The following is a 16447-nucleotide window of genomic DNA, read 5'->3' on the forward strand; positions in this document are numbered from 1 at the left end:
AAGATGGTTAAGGATGGGTAGGGGTGGAAGTGAGAGTGTGCCAAATGAAGGAACTTAAAATAAGCTTAAAATTAACAGGCAGGAAAAGGTGAAATTTATATGATTCAATTTGCCTGGAGCATAGGGTTGGGTTCTCAAGGAAAACACTGAGAGAAGAAAAGTAGATTGGGACCAGAAAACAGTGGGGGAATGTCCTGGAAGATTTTTAAGCAGAATTGTAACATGCCCCAAACTGCAGCTCAGAGAGAATTAATGTAGCTAGCTGCAGGGCGTAGACACTGGGAGCAGGTGAAAGGGGACCAGGGTCTGTAAGCAAAGCCTGCTAAATCTCACCTTTTTACTTTGAAGGCCCCAGGCGAGGACCCTGTTTGCACTGAGGGATGAAAGATAAAACCATGATAATTAAATGCCACAGGAGGCTAGAATGAACACAGGAATTCCAATTTGCTTATTTACTGTGAGAAATATAACTGTCATACGAACTGGAAATTCTCATGTTAATACTGAACACATTCATTCTTTCCACGAGCGGCATGGAAAATCATTACAAGAAGCTCTTTCACAATGTGCAAGCACTTGAAGATTAGTTTGCTTGATGAGTGTGAACTCTTCCTATAGCTGAACTCCCGGCAATCAGGGCATGGCTTAATAAACAGGGATCAGGATGAATTATTAGCTGGCTTAGGGCTAATGGCAGACATGAACCCAGGTAGCCTGCGAAGCCTGCCTTAAAATTGGAATTGAGCATCTACCGGAGGTTTTCAAGCCTGGATTATAATCTCCCGAAGAGCATTTAAAAGATACAACGCCACCCCCTCACCCCTCCCACACACACAATGAATGGCAACTATGTAGAGGTTGTGGATATGCTAATTAGCTCAATTGCGGTGATCTTTTCACAATGTGTACATATATCAAAACATCAAGTTGTACACTTTAAATACATACCATTTTTATATGTCAAACATATCTTAATAAAGCTCTTCAAAACCACCAAAGCTGGGCACCACCGCAGGTGAACTGAATCAGAATCGCTGTGGGTGGAGCCCGGGCACTGGTCTGACAGTGGTAGTTTCTAAGAGCTCCCCAGAGCTAACCCTGCGGACTGGTCCAATCAAAGACCTTGGAAGAGAGGTCTCTTCTGCAGTAGCCTCTGGAACCTCCGTGATGCCTATGAGGCCTCCAGAGAAAACTAGCCTGGTCAATTTCGCGCAGTCTGGTTCCCCACACTCTTTCTTGGGATATGTTTATTAATATCCTAATTAGGTTATTTTTATGTGTTCAATAAATATGTTAATTATGTTTGGATATGGTCGTTCATTCCAAGAGGTTCCAGAGGAGAGATTTCCTACAGGTTTTGGAGCAGTGCTGCTTTTAACTCATGTGTCTGTCTCTGCTCTTACTCATGCCTTGTTCACATTCCTTCATTTTCAAGTTCTTGGGGTGAGGGAGGTACCTCACTAGGGAACTAGATGAGCTGAAGGGAAACATGCCTGGAACACGAAGACTGGGTAGGAGTCTGTGCAGTAGGAACTAGGTTGTAACTAGACAACAACAGTGAGACAGAAAGAGAATGAAAAGGACAGGGGAGGGGCAGGGAAAGGACTGGAAGATTAAATTAATTGTATTTGATTCAAATTATTCTCTTTATACTAAAATTAAAGAAAACAGTTTACAGAGGAATAATTGAATTAGGAGGGGTGATTCACAAAGCATCATGAACATAGAAAATTATGTGGAAATTGATCTCCATTACACTAATTCATTGACAAGCTAACCACAGGTTTTAATTAACTATTTGAATTTTTTTTCTAATGTAACTTTGAACATTTCACCTTTTCTGTCTCTAAATTACATATCATATAGCAATTAGACTATTATGTCACCTTTTCTGTCTCTAAATTACATATCATATAGCAATTAGACTATTATGTCACACAACAGAAAGCTGAGCTACCAATAAATGAATTTTGCAAGAACGAGCAATCACTCCAGATATGCAGATTTAGAACACACACACACACACACACACACACACACACACACACACACACAAGATATACCTGAATAACCCAAATGCTATACTTAAGATGATTTCTGATCCTGGTAGTATTTTAAATAATTTTTAAATACTTGGCTTTTCTTTGAATATGCAGGCAAAGGATTAAAAAATAAATAAATGAAACAATTTTTAAAAATTAACCTCTATAATGAGTGTCTCCTACGTTGTTCAATGTTTCTTCTCCAGATAAGAAATATAATTGCTTGATGTACATCACTGTTCCGAGAGATACTTAAAGGCAACATGTTGTTTACCAATTCCCTTTCAGGATTTTTCGTCTGTGTTCAGGGGTCTAGCACAATTGCAGAACCATCTAAACAGCTATCCTGCTGAGTTAATAATACCACACTATTTCATTTTAGAAGTTTCCTTTTTCACCATTTGGATTCAATGGCAGCCATCTCGATCATAAAGTAAAATAAACTGAAAAGTTTTTGACAGAGGTAGAATATGATATCTGAAATTTTAGAAAGCTGAACACTTCCTAAGTTTTAAAACACAATAGCTTGACATGAATGGTTTTTTAAAAAAAATCCTATTTTGCTAAAAACTTTACTGATGGTACTGAGACTTTTTCCAAAGTCATACAGCAGGCATTGGGGACTAAGTGCTCTTGAAACACAGAATCCTCCAATACAACTTCCTACGGGACTGGGCGTCAATCAGTCTCAGTGGGATTTGGAAACAGAACACTGACAGAAGTAGATACTCTTTGGGAACTTTGCTCTATCACTGCTGTCCCCATTTGCATCAGTCAGCTTTTGCTGCAGCAACAATATACCCCCAAAACCTTGAAACTTACAACAATGAATATCTATTTCTTACTTTCAAGTTGGCAGGTCGATTGTGGCTCAGCTGGCTTAGGCCTGACTCTGGATGAGGTCTTTGTCTTTGTCTCTCGTTCTGTGTTTTTCATTCTGGCAGGCAGGCATACAAGAGGGAGAGTAGGAACACATAATACCTCTTAAAGCTTCTGTTCAGAACTGGCGGTGCTCCTTCACCTCATGTCCCACTGGTCAGAGCAAGTCACATGGCCAAGCCTAAAGTGAGTGAGGTGGCAACATATAAACGTGACAGGGTAGGGAGGGGAGGTCAAATGTGAAAAAAAGGAAGACCCACCATGCCATGTCTCTAAAAACCTAGCACCCTGTGTCCCCGGGGTTAGGGCAGAAATGTTTATCAGTATTGTTGGAACATAAAACCCAATTTTAAAAACCATTATCACAATCATGATATTGTGCAGTCTTATCTTACCATTTGAAAACATGAAATAGTAAAGCTGCCTTACTTTACCACGTATGGTAGGCAGCCTCTAAAATGTCCCCAGTAATCCCTGCCTCCAGGTATTTACACCCTGTGTAATTCCTTCTCCTTGAGTGTGGACTGGGCCTGATGACTCTAGGAAAAATACTCCTGTGTGTTTCTTTACTCACACACCTACAGTACTTCTGATATCAGATGTGCGGTTTTCCACACATCACACAGTTCTATGCAACACCAGTTGGGTGTCCTATAATTCAATCAAATTCTGACACTATCTATCTGGAGTTAGTGCAGATCCCACAAGTCAAAAGCTCAATCCTTTAACGGACCCCACTTCAGATGGCGATGGCAAATCCCAGGCTGTCATCTGTACTTTTGACCAATCAGCAATAAATTGGGGTTCCCACAACCTCTCCTTGGGTTTGATAATTTACTAGAATGGCTCCCAGAAATCAGGGAAACACATTTGCTGATCTATTATAAAGAATATACTGAAGGATACAGATGAACAGATAGATGAAGAGATACATAGGGCAAGGTGTATGGGAAAGGGTGAGGAACTTCCATGCTCTCTCCAGGCACACACCTTTCTCCCAGCACCACCATGTGTTCACCAACCTGGAAGCCCTCTGAACCCTATATTTTGGGGATTTTTATGGAGGCTTCATCATCTAGGCATAATTGATCATTAACTCAGACTCCAGTCCCTCTCCCCTTCCCAGAGGATAAAGGAAAGGGTGGAAAGTTCTAAACTTCTAATCTGGTGACCAGTCCCCGTCCTGACCATCCAGTTAGCCCACCCAGAATTGCCTCATTAGAACAAAAGATGTGCCTATAACCAGGAAATCCCAAGGGATCTAGGAGCTCTGTGTCAGGAACTAGGGTCCAACACCAAATATTAGGAAATTGCAAGAGTTTTGTTAGGTCTCTGAATGTTAGAGACCTTGACTTAACGTTAGGTCTCCGAATGTTAGGTCTCAGAGACCTTGACCTTGACCAGACAGAGCCATGTCTGCAAGAAAACAACAAAATATCTGTTGGCCTGCACCTGCAGACAGAGCCGAACTTGCGATAACAGAAGATGCCACAAAACAGCTACTGGCTTGCAGGCAGTCAACATTTTCTGTTCAAACAATGCTACCCTGTCAGCACAGCCCCTAGAAAAGCCTCCTCACCCCCTCCTTCAAGGCCGTAAGGCTCCTTTAAACATGCAGCCTGGACAGTAGCGGTCTTTGCTCAGTCCGATAAACTTTTGTCTCTTACAATAAGAACTTTCTTAACTTGCCTGACCACGTGCGTTCCTCTACCGGCCGACCTATCAGGTTTTAGGCACTGTGTGCCAGGCACTGGGAGCAGAGAGCAATATGTATATTTTCTTATTACTTGGATCTCACAGACTCCTTTCTAAAAAATGAAAGATCGCAAAAGCCATGGGATATCACTTCTGAGATTAAGTCACAAAACGTCTGGGGAAAGCAAGTTGCCATGTTGTGAGAGGCAGAAGTGACAAAGAACTAGTGTGTTCATCCAACAGCCAATAACGCCTGCCAGGAGCTGTGTGAGGTACCTTGGAAGCCATGGGAGAGCCTCACGATGACTGTAATCATACATGAGACCTTGAATGCAACCTTTCCAGAGATCCCGAGGCAGAGACGCTCAGTTAATGCTGCACCCAGATTCTGACCACAGAAACAGTGACCCAATAAATGTTCGTTGCTTAAGCGACTAAGACTTCTTTGAGATCATTTGTTATGCAGTAATAAATAACTAGTATACCACATGAAAACATGAATACTTAAATTGGTTAGCCTTGTGGGGAATTCTCTGATTTATCAAGATAAATGCTATTATTAAAAAGTGATATTTGAACCTAAGGAAAAAAGAAAACCAAATATCTAAGTGTACCTAAGTTAAATTACAAAGAATGCTATCATTCTACTCCACGGTTCCTGGAATAGATTTTGTTTTGTGATAATGGAATGAAGTACCAGTAGCTGTTTCACACGGGATAAGAGAACGATGATCATTATTAGCAAGGTGATTATGATACCACAATCAGCATTAAGAAAATTGCACACATTCTGACAGTTTAGCTAGAATGTATCACCTATGAACTTTCATTTAAATTCATTTCTATTTATTTAAAGTTCCTTACATTCTCCTGAAATTGGGTACATAAGAGCTCCAGATCTGTAGGAGTCATTTTTAAGTTTGCAAATTTGTATGTATTACTATTCAGTTGAGTTTTTTAGGGTTGTAGTTATCACTTATCTAACAACCAAACTCTTCATCAGAAATTTTTAGAGACACTTTGCGTTTACACGTCACAGGGCCCATCTGTCTTGGAAAACATGTTTCAAGGCCAGAACCAATTATCCACAGTCACCATGTTAATAGAATATTGCCTGAAGTTTGTCTCTTTTTGTATATGTCCCAGCAAAATACTTCAGTAGTTAACTTATTTAGTAATCATAAAAAAATACTGTATACAAGTTTGGATGAAAGTGTTTTAAAGGGTAAATGGTTCCAAATATATGGGAGCAGGCAGTAGAAGCGATCCTATGGTTTTGCTTTAGTTTAGATGAACTCATACTAGAAACTTCTACAGCTTTAATCACATAGTTCAAGCATTGTTCCTAAAAAATGATCAGGCTCCGTGCATAAGAGACCCATGCAAAGAAGAAATGGAAGAGGCCAGTAAGCCAAGGACCAGATTGTCTGTGGACCTCCATATTACTTCAGGTTCACTCACTTGTACAAGTAGAAGACCTAGCCCTCTTCATTTTTCCTCATTCATTCCTTTATTTCTCCCTCTCCTATCTTGGGCTACAGGCTGTGAGTGGCCCATTGTTAGTGTTTGATAAATGCTTGTTGAATGAAGAAATGAAAGAATGAATGAAGGAGCTGAAGGTCAGAGACTGACAGGGTAAATTGCTGTGGCATGCTCGATAGTAATCGTTTTTTCTTTTTAGAAACATACTCCTCAGGATCCTCACGTAAACTATAAAAGTTGAACAATGAATATGAGACTTTTTTCTAAATAGTACTCAACATTATAGTATGTACCTGAGGTCTTAGTGTGTTTGCTTTCTGTTCTGAAATCGTGTATGCTATGAAGTTCATTCAATTAGCCTCTGATAACTCTTTCCCTCGTTCATGCTACTCTCATTCCTTTACCTACTGGTAAATTCTTATTGGAATTGCCTTGGGTGGAAGTCATTCTAGTAAGAAAGAAGTTTTCCTTAAAAAACAAAAAAAGTTAATAATGTTCTCGACAATCAGACGACCAGTAAAAGCAATGGAGGATGTAATTCCTACACAAGGTCTGTAAGTTAAATATACTCGTACGATAGATCCTTAAATTGTATATAGCATTGCTACCAACCAGTTTCTGTAAAAGAAAAAAAAAAAAAAAAAAAAAGAAAGAAAGAAAGAAAAGAAAAAGGCTGCCATATTAGATGACTTGTGAGGTACTTGATTACCTTGTCCCTTTTACGAAGTTACTTTCCAATATCTGCCAGACTCCACTCCAGGGAAAGAGTTCCCTTCGCCTGGGATGCTTTCCCTCACCCCCATTTACCTTGTAGACTCCTACTCCTTTTTCTAAGTCCAACCTAAGGGATATCTTCTCTCGGACACTCACTCATCCACCTTCTACCACCCAGGTAGAGCTAGAACCCCCAGCCCCATGGTATATATGTCTCTATTAGAGTATTGCTAGTGTTTGCTGACATGGCTTTCTCCTCACGAGACCAAGAACTTCTTAAGGATAAAGGCTGTATCTCATTCAACTTTGTATTGCCAGTGCCAGGTGTGGTGCTCAACATAAAAATGTTAAATGACCGACAGAGTAACTTTCTCAGTATTATTAAGAGTTCAAAATATTTCATCAGTATTCTCACTGAGGGAAAATCCTTGTAATATAAATAGTCAAATATGAAAAAATGTGATTGCAAAAGCATTTTTAAAATATTTAATGGCTGGGTAAGCCCCTCTTAACTTAACAGATCATTCCGGTAACTGAAGCGAGGTATGTGGCTTTGTAAAGGGGCCTCTGTGAGGCCTCTCTCTTCCTCTCCCCCCATTGTTGTCTTTGCTGTTTTATCCTTCCGTTCCTCACAAAGCCAAAATTAGGACATTGCCACAACAGTGAGAAGAAAAGCCACTCCCCAGCAGGTCTCCCCACCCCAACCAGGCTCCCTGGCCTGTGACTGGGGCATTAGGCTGGAGCCAGGATGCAAGTGGGAGGAGAGCAAACAGAAAGAACAGCCAGGCTTCACCCCAACTTCTCACAAGGGAAACACGCCTTGATCCTCCTAATTGCCAGTGGCATGGATCCAGAAAATAGAACACACAGAAAAGTGTCATCCCTAAGCACCAATCTGTGGCATATAATAATGACCTTACCCTCTAGTAAAAAATGTCAGAGCTGACCTCCAGTCAATGTCAGAGCTGATCAATCGCGTCATCAACTTTCTCCCACAGGCAGGAGCCAATAGTGGGAGGGAGGGCTTAAAAAAAAAAAAAGAAAAAAAGAGGCCTGCAAGTGTTTATTCCCAAATTCCTTCCTGATGGTGTGTAAGTCCTTCAGGTAGCACAGGGAGGCAGAGTTAGGAGTGTAACAGGAAAACAGGTGGGGGAGGGACAGGGCAACACCACCTTGGGAAAATACAGGAGAAGGAAGCAGGAATGGGCAGGAAGAGTTTTTGAACCACGATTCTGATCAGATGTCTGTGAAAGGAAAGGGGGGAAGAATCAGAACTGTGAGGAAGACTTGGATTGCAGTGCAGATTCAACAACCTCAGCCAACCCACCGGGGCGTTCTAAAGGAAAGATCACTGTGATGGTTAATTTTAGCTGTCAATTTAGCTAGACTACAGTACCCGGATATTTGGCCAAACACTATTCTAGATGTTCTGTGAAGGTATTTTTTAGATGAGATCAACATTCAAATCAGCTAACTTGGAGTAAAACATGTTACCTTCCGTAATGTGAGAGGGCCTCACCCAATTAGTTGAATGAAGCCTTAATAGAAAAAGACTGACTTCCTCAGAAGAAGAGGGAATTCTTCCAGCAAAATGCCTTTAGACTTGAAATTTATTTTGGTATATGTGAAATAATAGAAAAGGTATATATGGGTCTCTGCCCCAGTTCCTAGCACAGAACTCCTAAAACCCTTACAATTTTCTAAATGATAAGAACACTAGGGGCATCTCTTACTCTAATATTTGGTCTGCTGACACCTTGAATTCAGCACGTTATGAGAGAATTTTATGAATTAAGATGCCCAATTTGTGGTAATTTGTTACAGCAGTCACAAGAAACTGATATAGCTCTTTATCATCAGGTTGGGGAACCTGATCTGCCTTGCATCAAGATGATATGCTTAAGGATATGGGAGGGGATAGAGCTATTCTCTCTGAAAGACCCAAGATGAGAAAATAGAAGTTTCCATCGGCCTATTCTTAAAATTGTAAGACTGACCATTTCTATTGTCATTATTTACAATTAGTCTAACAATAAATAACTCCTTAATGCATACACATTGAGATTATCATTTCATATATGAAATCCTGTGGTTTTGTCCATTAAGATGTATGAGTTCCTCGTAGTTTAATATCCTTTAGCTATTTATCTTTTTGGAACTTTCTGTTCTCCTTATTAATGTTTTTGAGAATTAAAAAGCAAAGTCCCTGTCACTGATTTTCTGGTTTTATTTGTAGGATGAAATAGAAGACTTTTCTAAACTTTATTTGAATCGTATATTTATGAGAGATGGACTTTTTTCAAACCATGCTTATAATTTTCATTATACCGCATCCAAGATTTCATTTCTTATTACATTTTTATATGCATGTTTTATTATTACAATGTATTTTCTATAATTATTTAAAGTCACAGTTTATTAAATCAGGAATGTAAGTGTGGCAGTGTTTTTTATTTACAGTGTGTATGTATGTTACAAACACCATTCATTATAGAAGTTGACTTTTATGTTTTTCTATTTTGGGGTGTATTATTTGTTTGGATCTTTAATTTCTTTGAGAATTATTCCTATGACAGTGACTTCTATAGAAAAATGAAACATTTATAGAAACTGATTTTCATTGCTGTATATGTTCATATTATATCTCAGACTTTCATATATTTTATATATTAAGAAGTAAGTTTAAATTTGAGTTTCTAGTATTTACATTATTTTATTTATTGATAATCAATTTGATTGTTCTCTGTAGCCTTTTTACTGTTTTATTTTTCATCTCCAATATTAAAAGCAAATTAAAATTATTTTATAAACACATGTAGACCGACCCATTTTATTTTATTAGAAAAGTAGTGCTCACTTGTTTTGCACAGTGTTTTGATGTAAGAATCATTTTTTTACAGCTTTATGGAGATATAATTCACATACCATACAATTCACCCATTTAAAGCACATATTTCAATGGCATTGGATTGCATTTTTCATTCATGATCCTTATGTAGGACTCCCCATGAAACATTTTGATGGAAAGTGCATTGAGGGTTGGAAAAGAAGCTAAAGAAGAAGCTATAACCTAAGGTTTGCAGAGGGGTTACCAACCAGAAATGATGAAAACACTCTCCCCTCAGACCACAGCCACTCTTTGGAGGCATAGGTACTCAGGAGCCTGACACAGGACTCAAGTACACCCCACCTGGAGGAGGAGCATGGATCTAAAACCAGGGTAATTAAGCACACTGGATGGTGGGACATGCAGCCTCCTTCACCCAATCCACTACCCCAAATGGCAGCAGCCAGTATCACACACACACACACACACACACACACACACACACACCTGGCACTTGTGGAAAATGAAAGAGATGTACAGTGAAGAACAAAAGAACTTCAATAAAACATTGTACAAGAAAGGAAGCATATTAGATGATTTACCTCAGTAGTGAACAATTATAATTATTATTAATTACTATATAATATGATTATTACAGTGTCAAAGCAGACTAAATAGGTAGATATGACTATATTGGGAAGGGAAGAGGGAATGAAGGAATATATTTGAAAAAAGCTAAATCATCTATGCCATAAAGTAAATCAACAGCTAATGTCCAAAATGGATAAATCAATAAATAGAAAATATGCTATTTTAAAAGACGAGGAAAAGTATCAAAATTAATAGCTAAGTCAATTGTAAGTTACTGCCTTCAGAAATTGAGATTGTATTAGGGTGGGGGAGGGGGCAGATAGGAAGGAAACTCATTAAAGGACTACTGTTTTTTATGATAAGCCTTTTAGTACCATTGGAATTTTTACCCATCCACATGCATTACTTTGATGATGAAGAAGAAAAATGACTTTAAAAGAAGAAATTCCAGGTATAGTATTTTAGTTGGCATTGCTTGATTTGTTTTCTGAATTACAATTTTTAAAGGGAGAGAGCAAAAACTTTTGGGCTGATTGTTATGTAAATTGACCAACCTTTCTAATATTTTTAAGTAAACTGGTTACATACAGACATTATCCCTCAGGTGGGAAAATCTTAGTAATTTCTTGAAAATACAAACTTTGATGTTTAAAAAAGAAATCAGGCATTAATTTCTACTACAAGAAGGAAATAAAAACTTCCAAGGGTAGTAATAATAATAATTTTCTCAGACATATACCTGTGGTCTTGATCGCCTACAGAATGTGGGAGCCAGGTTACCTCTGCCCCTTTCACTCCAGTTTCTCACCCCCTTCCACTTTTTTTGCCTTCCTTTCCTTCCCCTCCCTTTCTCTCCTCCAGTCCCCTCTCCCCTGCTACAACTTTTACCAGCACTAGCCATAGAATGACCTGGAAGATTTCTCTTTTTAGGTATACCTCACTGAATAAATAAATGATGAGTGAAATTGTAAAAAAAATTCTCTGTTTAAACAAAAATCATTTTTTAAAAGCCCACAAAGAGCAAAAGAACTATGTACAATTTTTTTACTTGCTTGAGAATATTGATTTGAGTGGGAGCCTCCACGATATCTAACGATAAAAGAGTCTACATCCCTGATTTAAAATAAGAAAAATGCATAGGCATATTTTCCAATGGTCTAAGACTGATAAATACATGGTTTAAAGACTTTAATGGACAAACACAGAGACTCTTTCAACTCATTGTTCTTTTCCTAAGCATGGTACCTCCAGATTCAAACTTGAACACTGGAGGTAGAATGTTTTCCATCTGATGATCTTTCCAGTGGGAATAGAACCTTAGATCTCTCCTCTTTTTTATTTTATCATTATTATTATTATTTTTATTTTTGATCCCCTTTTCCCTCTTCTACCACCCCCAGATCTCCACTCCTGACTTTCAAACCAGTCTGTGGCACTATGGTATCTAATTGATGAGCTTGGTCCTTGTTCTATCTTGCAGAGAACAGAATTTCCCAATAGTTGAAAATGGTAACATTTAATGTCTGCAATTCTTAAGAACCATTTGTGACCATTTTAATCTGGGAAGTTTTAGCCTTTTGGAATGGCAAGGTATATGCTTTTCTCAGTGTTTGACAGAATTAAATAATCTTCATACTAGAAAGAGAATGATGAAGAAATTGTATTTTCATATACATTTAAAACATATACTTAAAATACCTTTATCTGATATTTTATTTATTTTTCTGCCTCATTCCATTTCTGATAATTCTGGGATTGATAGAATCATTAGGATTCCCTTCTTCCCTCTCCCTTTCTCCTGCTCCATATTTGGGGTTAGTGTGGAAGCAGCCTTGCTGCTCCCAATCTGAGCTTGTACTGAGAACACTTGCTGGTACTTTTAAGGGAGCTTGTATTTGGTTGAATAAGCAGGCCTTTGCTTTCTTCCTTGTAGACCCCATGTACCCAGTTTCAGAGTAGATAGCTACAGAAAAACTATGACAACTCTGATAATCAAGGAGGTGGCTGTTGCTAGGCAACAGAAAGGCAAGCAAAATGCCTTGTACTTGGGTCTTGGCAGTGTACTAAGAATAAAGAAGACCTGTCAATCATTCTTTGTCCTCCGGGGACCAGTTTAATGTGCAGGTACAGGATGGGCCCAGAATGCGGAGACTCAGCACTTGCATCTGGGCTCTCTCTGGGGCCCTAGTTTGCTCATCACCATTCTCTCCCCTAATGCCTCATTCTGATAATGGGCCTTTGTGCCCAGAAAGCATCTCTTCCCCCCTATATGTTCTCCTTTCCCCTCCTGATACATTTTAGTTCGAAGGACCAAGTTTCTCATTGTTTCCAGTTGGAGATCCCATTTCATTCTCAAGATTCTGCTTGGGTTCCCAGTCTTAACCCCATTCTGGAATAGATGCCATGATAATGACAACTATACCTTCTAGCTATCATCACCTGCCCCAACTTCAATACCACTGAGCCAGACACCTGTTGGGGGCTTCCTACGTTCTCCCAGGTCCGTGACTGACCATGACCGTTGCCCAGCTCCTTCCTGAGTCCCACACCAGTTTTTGCCCTGCCTGACTCGAAGGGTCTAATACCAGGCCCCAGCTCTCACTATTGCAATCCTTTCCCCACATCCACCCCAAATTCCAGCGCCTACGTCTCTTTAATAAACCCTGAGGTATGATGTTACTATCTATTATATTTGTGCCTTGCTTTGATGTCCTTATTTTGAACCTTTGTTCTGAACATGGAGACCCACGCTGTGCTTTCGGCATAGGCTAGAGCACATGGTCCAGACTATATATGACATATCAAAGGGTTTTTAATTTATAAATGGTTTTTGTTCCCCAGAAAAGTCTATTCCTAAGACAATAATTGAGTCTACAGGAACAAACATTTCCGAGTTGATGTTTAATTGTAGTTGGGCTCTTATGTCAGCCTATAAAAAGCCTACGTGATACAAAAATGCACCAGAGATAAGAGGTACTGCACTCAAGCACTATTTCAGCTCTGACAAAACTATTTCTGTGAAGAAATGGAATTTGGGTTTTAAGCTGCAAATCAAGCCCCTGAGCTCCAGCAGTTGAAAAGGGAACTTGATTAGTTTCTAACAAGGGTAAGTGGAACCAGAAATACACTGTTGGAATACACAGAGTTAACTACAGTGGGAGTAGGAATGGAAGGGTAAGAAGCAAATTGACCTCCTTAGTGCTACAGAAGCTGAGGAGTGGGGAGAGCTGGTGGAGAACGGGAGGTTGAGAAAACACTACCTTTTGAGAATTCTCATGCCTGAGCCGTCAATGTCATTGGTAAAGTAGAGAGACAGTGAACAAACACGACGCAGGATGGTGACAGGAGACTTGCTGTATCAAATCTGGGACAGGACAAACCTGGGACAGGATCAAGACTGAGGAAGAGAGAGATAAGGAGTGGGAAAAAAAACCTATGGGAATTTCTGCCAGAACCTCCTTTGAAGAAATTCTTCCTTACTCTCCATCCCTATGCATAGCCTTGTCATCCCAGCCTGGGGCCACTAGGGTAATTCAGTCACTCTGTCTGAAGCGAATAGATTAGACAAATGATGGACCTTTCACCCTCCCAGGAATTTGAAGATTGGCAGAATTGAGGTACTCTAAGTATTCCTGCATGTAAAATGCAAACTTGAGGGTGTAGATGTCAGCATGTTTTGCCATGTGGCCATGAAACAGAGAAAACTGGCATGCCCCAAGAAAGATTTCATTTGTTCATGTATTCAGTGACAGGGAAAAGGAAAGACAGAGGAAGAGAACTAACGTTTCATGAGAGTTTATTATGTGCTATACAGCAGATCACGCAGAGGTTGCAGAGGCAACCAGACGATGGTTCAGGAATGGGTGGTATAGTCTAGGGAAATAATTTGGTTGTGATGGTTAATTGGGCACAAATCTAGAGTCAGAGCCTGAGGACATACTTTGGCTGTTTGGAGTATCCACCCATGGCTCCCAGTCCGACCATTAGAGGGAGATTTTCTTCTCTTGTCAAGTGTAGGAGACCTCACAGAATCTCCATGGATAATTTCTGAGGATTAGTAACTTGTGTTCTACATGCACATAAGAAAAGCTAACCGTTAGTTGAGTAGCTGCAGTGTTGTAAAGGAAAACAGAGGGCAGTGTTGAGGAGAAGAGAGCATCCTGAGACAGAATCCCAGCAATCTGTAGGGTGAGTGAAGCACCTTGCATAACATTATGTACAACTGAGTGCTCAGTTAAAAATGCATGGTTTAATTGATGAATTCTATCTTACAAAAATGTGATCTTTCTGCCACTTCCAAGAAACACCATTAGCCACATTATATGCAATAACACATTATACTATCAAGACTACAGAACAATAATATAATCAGTGAAGAACACTGCCATGTCCCACAAATATAAAGCCAAACTATAATTAACAAACTCAGTGACTCAAATGGAATTTAATATTTCTAAGCTTGTATGATTTACGAGTACTACAAATGCAGTCGGTTTTACTCCTCTAAATTGATAGTACTCACAAGAATTGCTTTTTAAATGTACTTCTGTGGTACACTTCACAAAAGTGGCAAGATGACCAAAGAGAAAATTTAACTTTCTTTTTTCTACAGTTCTCACGACAGAACGATGAGATGTATTACTCCACATTCCCTGTTCCCATCCTACCCTATCTCCTTCTAATGACACACACAAAAAGGACAGTTGTGCATCTCTGCATCAGGGCTGGGTTATGAGAATTTTGTTTTCAAAAACCTAAGCAACAAGCAGAAGAGTCCAGAAAGGGTAGGGTACTAAGGATGGAAAGAAAGGGGAGTGGCCTGACCCAACACTGGAATAAGGAGTAGATGGCAGTTCCTGATGGCCCCCACGTTCCCAACAGCAAGGCAGCAAGTGGCTATTTTATTGATGGACAGGACAGGAACACCCAGGAGCCACAGCAACTGTCCCATGACTGTGGTGGGTAGACCTGTCACCTTTAAACAGACCCTACTGCCAGAGCAGTGGCACCCACAATGGACTGAACACCAGGGCAGGGGCATAACTAGCACATTTGACACCAGGCGCTGATCATTTTTAGGACACCCTTACCTCCATCAGCCAAATTTTTAAAAGAATTAATCACATAATAAAGACTATTTTCTTGATTCATTTCTTAGTTTCAAAAGAGTTAACACTATAAAATATAAATTTTCAATTTAAAAGTTATTGTGCACACTCAACAGAATATTTCATGTAGGGATTAAAAGGCACTTATCAAACAAAAATATGATGCTCTGCCATTTGCACTCTGATTCACTGTTTTAAATTTTAAACACGAATAAACATTCCAAGTTGACATATAGGATGGGAGAATTGAAGTGACTGAAGTTCTATTGCTTCATCTGTACGATGAGTATACTATATTTACTTCTTTTGAATTGAATCTACTGTTTAAATGCAGGAATGTGTAGCACACGGCGATTCGTGCAAATGACTCCTTATATTTAGAAATGTGTACCTAGATAAATGCATATAACTGATGGCAGAGCCGGGAAGAACTACATAACTGAAGGTTCTTCTAATTGAAGTCCATGTAGAATAAAATATTTACTGAAGGATAAATAATAAAAAGTGCTAACTTGTAAGTCTACATAAATATTATTAAAATGCACAGAAATTGTTTAAAATTTATCACCCCCAATTTCTTTTCACAATGGAATGTTTATCACTGTTTAAAATGGCCAGTGCGTGGTGATAATACAAAGCAGAGCAACGTTTTCACCAGCATTATTATTGTTCTTAATTACCTGCAAAAATGCATATTCTGTTGCCTGTACCTAGGGCACAGTGTTCCCACCAGCCCACTCTTGGTACTCACAAATTATTTGAAATTGCATAATCTCTCCAGACATTTGCATTGCCAGGAGAGGAGGAAAAGACTTCCTAAAATATAACTGAGATTAAATTTCCCTCTAGTTAGACTGGGGTTTGCCTCAGATTTCATTTGATTTTAAGAAATGATTTTCACCAGTGTTATAAGGTAAGTTTGTATCAGTCATAATAATATAATAATATTGCCATAATATAACTAACATAAGGGATATATTACATGCTTAAACATTTGATTTTTCTAAATTAAAAATCTAAGCATTCTTGGGTTTTTTTCCTGGTAAAATATTGGAAAAGGTGACCAAATTTTCAAAAATTTATAAAATATATCAATCATGGAACTTAGT

The sequence above is a fragment of the Rhinolophus ferrumequinum genome, chromosome 7 (genome assembly GCF_004115265.2).
Source record: "Rhinolophus ferrumequinum isolate MPI-CBG mRhiFer1 chromosome 7, mRhiFer1_v1.p, whole genome shotgun sequence".
In the NCBI taxonomy this organism is placed as follows: domain Eukaryota; kingdom Metazoa; phylum Chordata; class Mammalia; order Chiroptera; family Rhinolophidae; genus Rhinolophus; species Rhinolophus ferrumequinum.